Source organism: Mytilus galloprovincialis, chromosome 3 (assembly GCF_965363235.1).
Source record: "Mytilus galloprovincialis chromosome 3, xbMytGall1.hap1.1, whole genome shotgun sequence".
Classification (NCBI taxonomy): Eukaryota; Metazoa; Mollusca; class Bivalvia; order Mytilida; family Mytilidae; genus Mytilus; species Mytilus galloprovincialis.
Genome location: NC_134840.1, coordinates 91,311,085 through 91,318,515, shown reverse-complemented (window position 1 = coordinate 91,318,515; position 7,431 = coordinate 91,311,085). Strand labels below are relative to the sequence as shown.

The following is a 7,431-nucleotide window of genomic DNA, read 5'->3' as shown; positions in this document are numbered from 1 at the left end:
TTCTTACTAAATCAAAACAGAGCATTGAGAGATCAGACAGATAATACGGATGGCAAAACATACATATATATATATAGTGTCTAAAAATAGCAACAATCAACATTCAATCTATCTAGGTGTGGATCAGTTTGTAAATAAACTGATGCAGTTACTAAATTAAATTATATAAGTGTCTAAGAATGTAACTTTAACACACTAATGAATTTTACAAAAAAACTAATTTTATAACACTCATTAGTGTGTTAAAGTTACATTCTTAGACACTTATATATATGTCCATAAAATCCTATGTGTTAATGTGTTTCTAAGTTTGTTGGCTTTTGGTTTTTCGTAGCAATTAGTGTTTCTGTGTTCCGTTGTTTTCCTCTTATAGTTGATGTGTTTCTTCGGTTTTGGTAATAACCCGGCTTTGTTTCAGTTAAATTGATGTATGACTATTGAACAGCGTAATTCTACTGTTGCCTTTATTTAACACAAAAGAGATGTATAACAAGATATCCATGTGCACATTTGTAAATAGAAGGTTTTAAATGAGGCAACAATATTGTTTTTTATTATGTCATTTGAAAAATTAATAATTCCTTTTTTAAAGTTGAGGGTCAAAATATAATATTTCTATACACATTCTAAACACCAGACATAAATATATTTGGAATTATAAAATGATTAGTAGTTCCATTTAGATAAAAGTAAGTAAATTATTATTCATACATTTATAATGTTTTAGCGTGTGTATTATTTTATTATGTATTGTATAATTATTCCAGCAGGTATTTTTGCAGGTTTGTATAAATGAAATTAAATTTCAATTGCCAATCATTATCGACATGGCTTGGGATCATAACCTGCTTTGTTCGAATGTGTTTTATATCGACATGGCTTTGGACCATAACCTGTTTTGTTCGAATGTGTTTATATCGACATGGCTTTGGACCATAACCTGTTTTGTTTGTATCTGTTTTATATCGACATGGCTTTGGACCATAACCTGTTTTGTTTGTATCTGTTTTATATTGACATGGCTTTGGACCACAACCTGTTTTGTTTGTATCTGTTTTATATTGACATGGCTTTGGACCATAACCTGTTTTGTTTGTATCTGTTTTATATTGACATGGCTTTGGACCATAACCTGTTTTGTTTGTATCTGTTTTATATTGACATGGCTTTGGACCATAACCTGTTTTGTTCGAATGTGTTTTATATTGACATGGCTTTGGACCATAACCTGTTTTGTTCGAATGTGTTTTATATCGACATGGCTTTGGACCAGAACCTGTTTTATTCGAATGTGTTTTATATCGACATGACTTTGGACCATAACCTGTTTTGTTCGAATGTGTTTTATATCGACATGGCTTTGGACCATAACCTGTTTTGTTCGTATCTGTTTTATATCGACATGGCTTTGGACCATAAACTGTTTTGTTTGAATGTGTTTTATATCGACATGACTTTGGACCATAACCTGTTTTGTTCGAATGTGTTTTATATCGACATGGCTTTGGACCATAACCTGTTTTGTTCGTATCTGTTTTATATCGACATGGCTTTGGACCATAAACTGTTTTGTTTGAATATGTTTTATATCGACATGACTTTGGACCATAATCCTGTTTTGTTTGAATGTGTTTTATATCGACATGGCTTAGGACCATAACCTGTTTTGTTCAGATGTGTCTTCATTTCGATGATTACTTCACTTGAATGTTTTCCTCTGTTAAATCCATAAACAACCTTTATCTTGATTTCACAAACAACAATGGCAAGTTTCTTTGTTCCAGAGATACCAACTATTTCTGAGGCGAAGTATCTTATTTTGGAATTTTTGGTCCTCAATGCTCTTCAACTTTGTATTTGTTTTGGCTTTCAAACTTTTTTGATCTCAGCGTCACTGGTGAGTCTTATGTAGACGAAACGCGCGTCTGGCGTATAAAATTATAACCCTGGTACCTTTGAGAACTAACGATTAAGTTATGTCGTCTTAACGAGTGACCAAGTCTTTACAACAAGTTATCTAAATCGTTACAACGAGGTGACTTAGTCGTGATTACGAGGAAAATATGTATGTCAATGAATTAGTTTAGTCGTTAAAGCGAGTTAGCAAAGTCGAAGGGTTTAGTTTTTGAAAGTACCATAAGTCATGTTCGAAAAAATATCTAACGACATGTATGTCCTACCCTGGATCATCCTAGGATACATCTAAGACTGTGAATGAAAGGTGTCATAAAAAAGTCATAATCAGGGTCGTCATAGGACTATTCTACATGATATATGCGTTGTATGTAAAACATTCTTTCGTCCCTTACATCCAATTTCTATATCTAATGATTATTACAGGAAAAATAATAGCTGTTCACAATGATATTAACGGTAATAAAATACATTCAAAGAAGATGAAAAAATAAACAAAAGTTATGCATCGAGAAAAATTTCGATTTAATTTATAAATACTGGTTGAGGTAGTAGTTTTAACATGCTTTATTTTACAACACGAGCTAATCATTTTCACTTAGCGATAGATTAACCTTTAATAGACATTTGTAAATTTCTTCGATTTCCGTATCGATTGTTTTATCGCATGTAGTAAATAATGCAGTAAAACTGAAGTGAGATCTACAAACATCAACTAAATATTCTGTCGCATTTCTTGCTGAAGTAAGGTAATTAAAGGTAAGTAAATTGATATTTTTAATTCATCTTTATTCATCATTTGCTAAGAATATTCATTTACTTTCAAGATGGTTGTGGAAATGCCAAATATGATAACAAGAGTAACAAACAAACCTTAAGTGAATTGATACAAGAAAGAAGAATTATAACTTTTTCATAACACAAATTATTTAAGCAATTTTGATGGGGCAAAGGAATAGAATAATATTCAATTCTGCATTTTATTTTACGAACGATTGAACGAAAGAGAAATACTATTAGTTACATACTGTGCTAGTGACCTAATACAGTAGACATGGGGTCAGTAAATTCCCTATGGGATGAGAGCGAACGAAGCTCGAATCCCCATATGGAATTTACTGACCCCATATATACCATATTACGTCACTAGCACACTATTTAACGAATTTATCTTACCGACTCTCTTAACGTGTGAAATTTAGACTAGTGACCTATCAAAATGAGCAGGTCTTCAATACGGTTAGCATTAAGAAACTTCTTCCATTGATCCTACAAAAACAGATGCCAACAATAACAACTTGTTAGGTTTAAATGATGATTAATCATCAATTTCTTCGAAACGTTTAAGATTTTTTCTCAATACCGTTTTTTTGTTTATAAATGGACGTAACACCACTACTAACCGTGTATGAAATAAGCCCCGCCTTCCTTTTAATCTAATATGGAATATAATAGGAAATATACACGATCTCCACGCGGACTGTTTTAACCAATTATATTCCTAGAAATGCATAGTAGGTAAGATAAATATAATTATTTGAGAGGATATTGATTACAGTAATACTATGTTGTGTTGCGAATGTCCTTCTTTCAGAAAAATGAAAGCAGTTGGGAGATTTGGAAGAGTCACTGCTTTTGGATTTGTTACGTATACGGTTTTGGTTATTTATATGAATTTTCAAACAAAAGGTAAAACATACTTTACTTTATTTTGACATGTTTGTAACTTTTATTTCGATAAAATATGGGACCTTTTTACACTGTTTTGTTAAAATGTAAATCTTCAACTGTTGGAAAGAATCGAGAATAATAGCCTGATGTCTGAGAGATGCACAATTGGATAAGTGATGTAAAATAAGTGTTATGTTTGGACCAATGACAGTCATTTGCACCAAATTCAAAAGTCTATATTTGGGCTAATCCCACCATGTTCATGTAAATACGTGTAGGTAATAATCTATTTACTTTATAGCCTATATTGTTTCTAGTTCTAATGTTACAGCTCATAAAAACTTTGATATTGTGATACTGCCTGACGCTAACTGTAAACTCACTTTAATAAGTTAGTGCTACACTTTTCTATTTAACCAAGCGCGGATTTTTCAATGATCAAAATTTTGGTCAGTTGTAGGCTGCATCTTGATAAGTTCTTGCTTTTTAAAAAAAATTTCATATATTTCATGCCAAATTTTGATATCTACTATTCAATTTAACGGGTAGAACAAAATTATTCAGTCCAAATTTAAATTTTTGAGGAGGGGACTATCTGAAAGTTATCTATTCATCTAACAAATTAAAAAACTAATTTCACATCTTTAATAGTTGCAATTTGTGTGTCATTCAGTATGTTTTTTGTTTTTTTTTTAAATACATGCATTTGTGATAGACAAAGTGATAAGGTATATCAACATTTGTTGAAAGATGTCCAAATATAAGTGCATACCATACATTTTTCTGTAAAATTTCAAAACCTTGAATGATGAATATATAGTTCATTTACGAATAAAAAAAAAACACTTTCAATTGAAAGAAGTGATTAATTCCTGTTGTTTACCATAAAATATGAATGTTTAAATTTACTTTGCATTTTCACATCATCGTTTCAGAAACAAATGTTGAATGGCTTCTGAAAAAACACTTACGCAGTTTAAACCATCAACAACACAATGATGTGTTGGTAAGTTCGAACAATTCATTTTTATCTGGAAACTTTGTGTATAATTTGCTAAATTCCCTACCAGTAAACCCATAAGTTGGAGAATGAACCATTGTCATCACTTAAATAAAAATGAAAATGGAAATGGGGAATGTGTCAAAGAGACAAAAACCCGACCATGGAGCAGACAACAGCCGAAGGCCACCAATGGGTCTTCAATGCAGCGAGAAACTCCCGCACTTTCAGCTGGCTCCTAAACCATTTGTATACTAGTTCAGTGATAATGGACGTCATACTAAACTCCGAATTATACACAAGAACTAAAATTTAAAATCATACAAGACTAACAAAGGCTAGAGGCTCCTGACTTGGGACAGGCGCAATATTTAGGGGGGCTCAACATGGTTTTTGAGATCTCTATTCCTCTAACCAATGTAGTAAATGTATCTGTTGTATCATTTATTACAAGATTGGTGGAATATATTCATACAAAATGGTCAAAAAACTATTAAGTGAGAGGACACCATCCATATAGCGAAAAATGAAGTGAAAAGATAATGCTAGCTTCTTTTTATTTTTCATGTGTTGACTTTTGTATGCTGTTGCTGGTCTTTAAGTTTTTGGTCTTTTTTCTTCCATGGCGTTGTTAGTTTATGTTCGACTTATAAGTTTGAATGTCCTTTGAGTATCCTGCACCTCTTTTGTATAAAGGTTAAGACTATCTCATGAAATTCCTTCATTGTAGCCATACTGAAGTGCAACCGGAACGCAAGAAATTTAGTAGATGTGTTCCAATTTTTTGTTCTAATCTAAGATTTCCCGGGGGTTGTTTAAACGATATCAGTCAATGAACAAGTTATTAATTGATTGCTTGATTGATTCAAGAAAGAGAAACGCTCACGATTATTTAAAAGAATACTAGCACATGAGGAAAAGTACATATAATAAGAATATCTTTAAGGGTGGTTATCTAGATCTTTAACGATACTAAAATAAAGAAAGAGTTCGAATGATTCTTTAAACGCTCTTAAAAGATTCTTATCGCACTCTTTGTGCTCTCGCAAACCACAACTTACGAATAATTTAAGAGGCATCTATATTTACCTGCCCTTGACATGTAAAACATAATAAAAATGAGTAAATCGTAGTCATGTTTTTAGTAGACAAGACTTCAATTTTGATCCATGATTTTTCGTTTCCTTTGATGGTTGTCTGTGCAAGTCATTCAGTGATCGTTTTTTTTTATAATTTGCTGAAGTACACTACTGGTCGTTTACACTAAGCAAGTAGTCTAATTGATCGTAAATCAATTTTTACTTACTGATTGACATTTCTATACTGAAGTATTGAAATAATTAAATCTATGAATCTAAATACTTCTTTTTTTCAAGTGTAAGATCAATATACCAACACAATGGTCCTAAATGCTATTAAAAAGTTTTCCGAACAAATTCAACATAAAATTCTTGAGTATGGAAATAAGGGAATGGGTCAAAAAGACAACAACCGACCAGAGAGCATAAAACATTCGAAGGCCATCAATGGGTCTTTAACGCAGCGAGAAAATTGAGCACCAGGAGTAAGCCACAGCTGGTCCCTACAGTTAACATGGACGTCATACTAAACTCCAAAATATATAAATGAACTAAAATTAAAAAAAACAAAACATGCAAGACTAATAAAGGCCAGAGGCTCCTGATTTGGGACATGCAACTTGTTCATAAATGAATGACATTTAGTATATTGAAGTGATAGAGAGTAAAACGTTTCCCTATTTGCACCCATCAAGGACCTAAATACTCAATTTTGTCCGATTCAAAAACAAAGTCGGACAGGGTCCCCTAGTCTCACCAATCTGTTTGTTATTGTCAAATTATAAAATAAACCAGTAAAATGATATTTGTACCCTTTAAATATCAGCTCTGGAACTAGCTTACATAATGTAGATTCTTATCCGTTTTTTTATTATCATGTTATGTACTGTTTACCATTGTTTGAGTTTTGGTTTTTTTTTTCTTTTTTAGCCATGGCGTAGGGAGGTTTATTTCGACTTATGAGTTTGAATGTCTCTTTGCTGTCTTCCGCTTTTAATTTACGAAGAGTTAAACTGTTCGAAATACTGATGATTTTCTATGTATTTTAAAATCACCGATTCACTTCGGCCCTGTGTACAAATCAACTGTAATCAATCTAAAGATTTTATTATACCTATAATAAGTGGGAAGATGAGTTGAAATTTAAAAAAAAAAGAATTCCACAAAGAATAAAAAGAGAAAAGAATTAAGTAGTCAATGTAAATCATACACAACACTATATAATAAAGCAACACTACTTGCTTCATTGTAGATAGCTTTGGCCGAATGTAGCCCTTCAGCTTTTATCGGTTGAAATCTTCAAGAGATTAATTAATTAATTAACTGTACTGAAACTCCTACAGATAGATTCTGTAAAGTGAAATATATTTTTGTTAAGTTCATTTATTGACAACATTTACAATCTAAACCTTTTTGATAGAGTTTTACAACCGTGACGAAGGAAAATGAGATATCTCAAGGAAACGGAGTAACAGAACTCTGTTCAAAAATCAACTATTCTTATGACCAGAAGATTCCTGATAACATGTTTAGAAACAGTCTTCTACCACTAAAAAAGTACAATGTTACGTTTTGTAGAGTACCAAAAGGGGCATCAACATTTTGGACACGACTATTGGTGTGTTTAGAAAGAGATCTATGGAAACCACCTTTTGTGTTTCAACCAAAGGATGACAGTGTAACAGTACAAAATAACTTTCATAAGTTTTCTGTGCAAAAGACATATGAATTAGTGAAGAATACAAAACATCTGATGTTAAGTAGAAA

General features: G+C 31.9%; 1 long non-coding RNA gene across 1 annotated transcript; it reads left to right on the top strand.

Moving 5' to 3' along the window:
- The first annotated feature begins 3,238 nt into the window (after window positions 1–3,238).
- On the top strand, window positions 3,239–7,222 carry LOC143069368 (uncharacterized). The gene is made up of 3 exons (XR_012976374.1): window positions 3,239–3,603; window positions 4,521–4,591; window positions 6,595–7,222. It is a non-coding gene; the product is annotated as an uncharacterized LOC143069368 (long non-coding RNA).
- The last annotated feature ends 209 nt before the right edge of the window (window positions 7,223–7,431 follow it).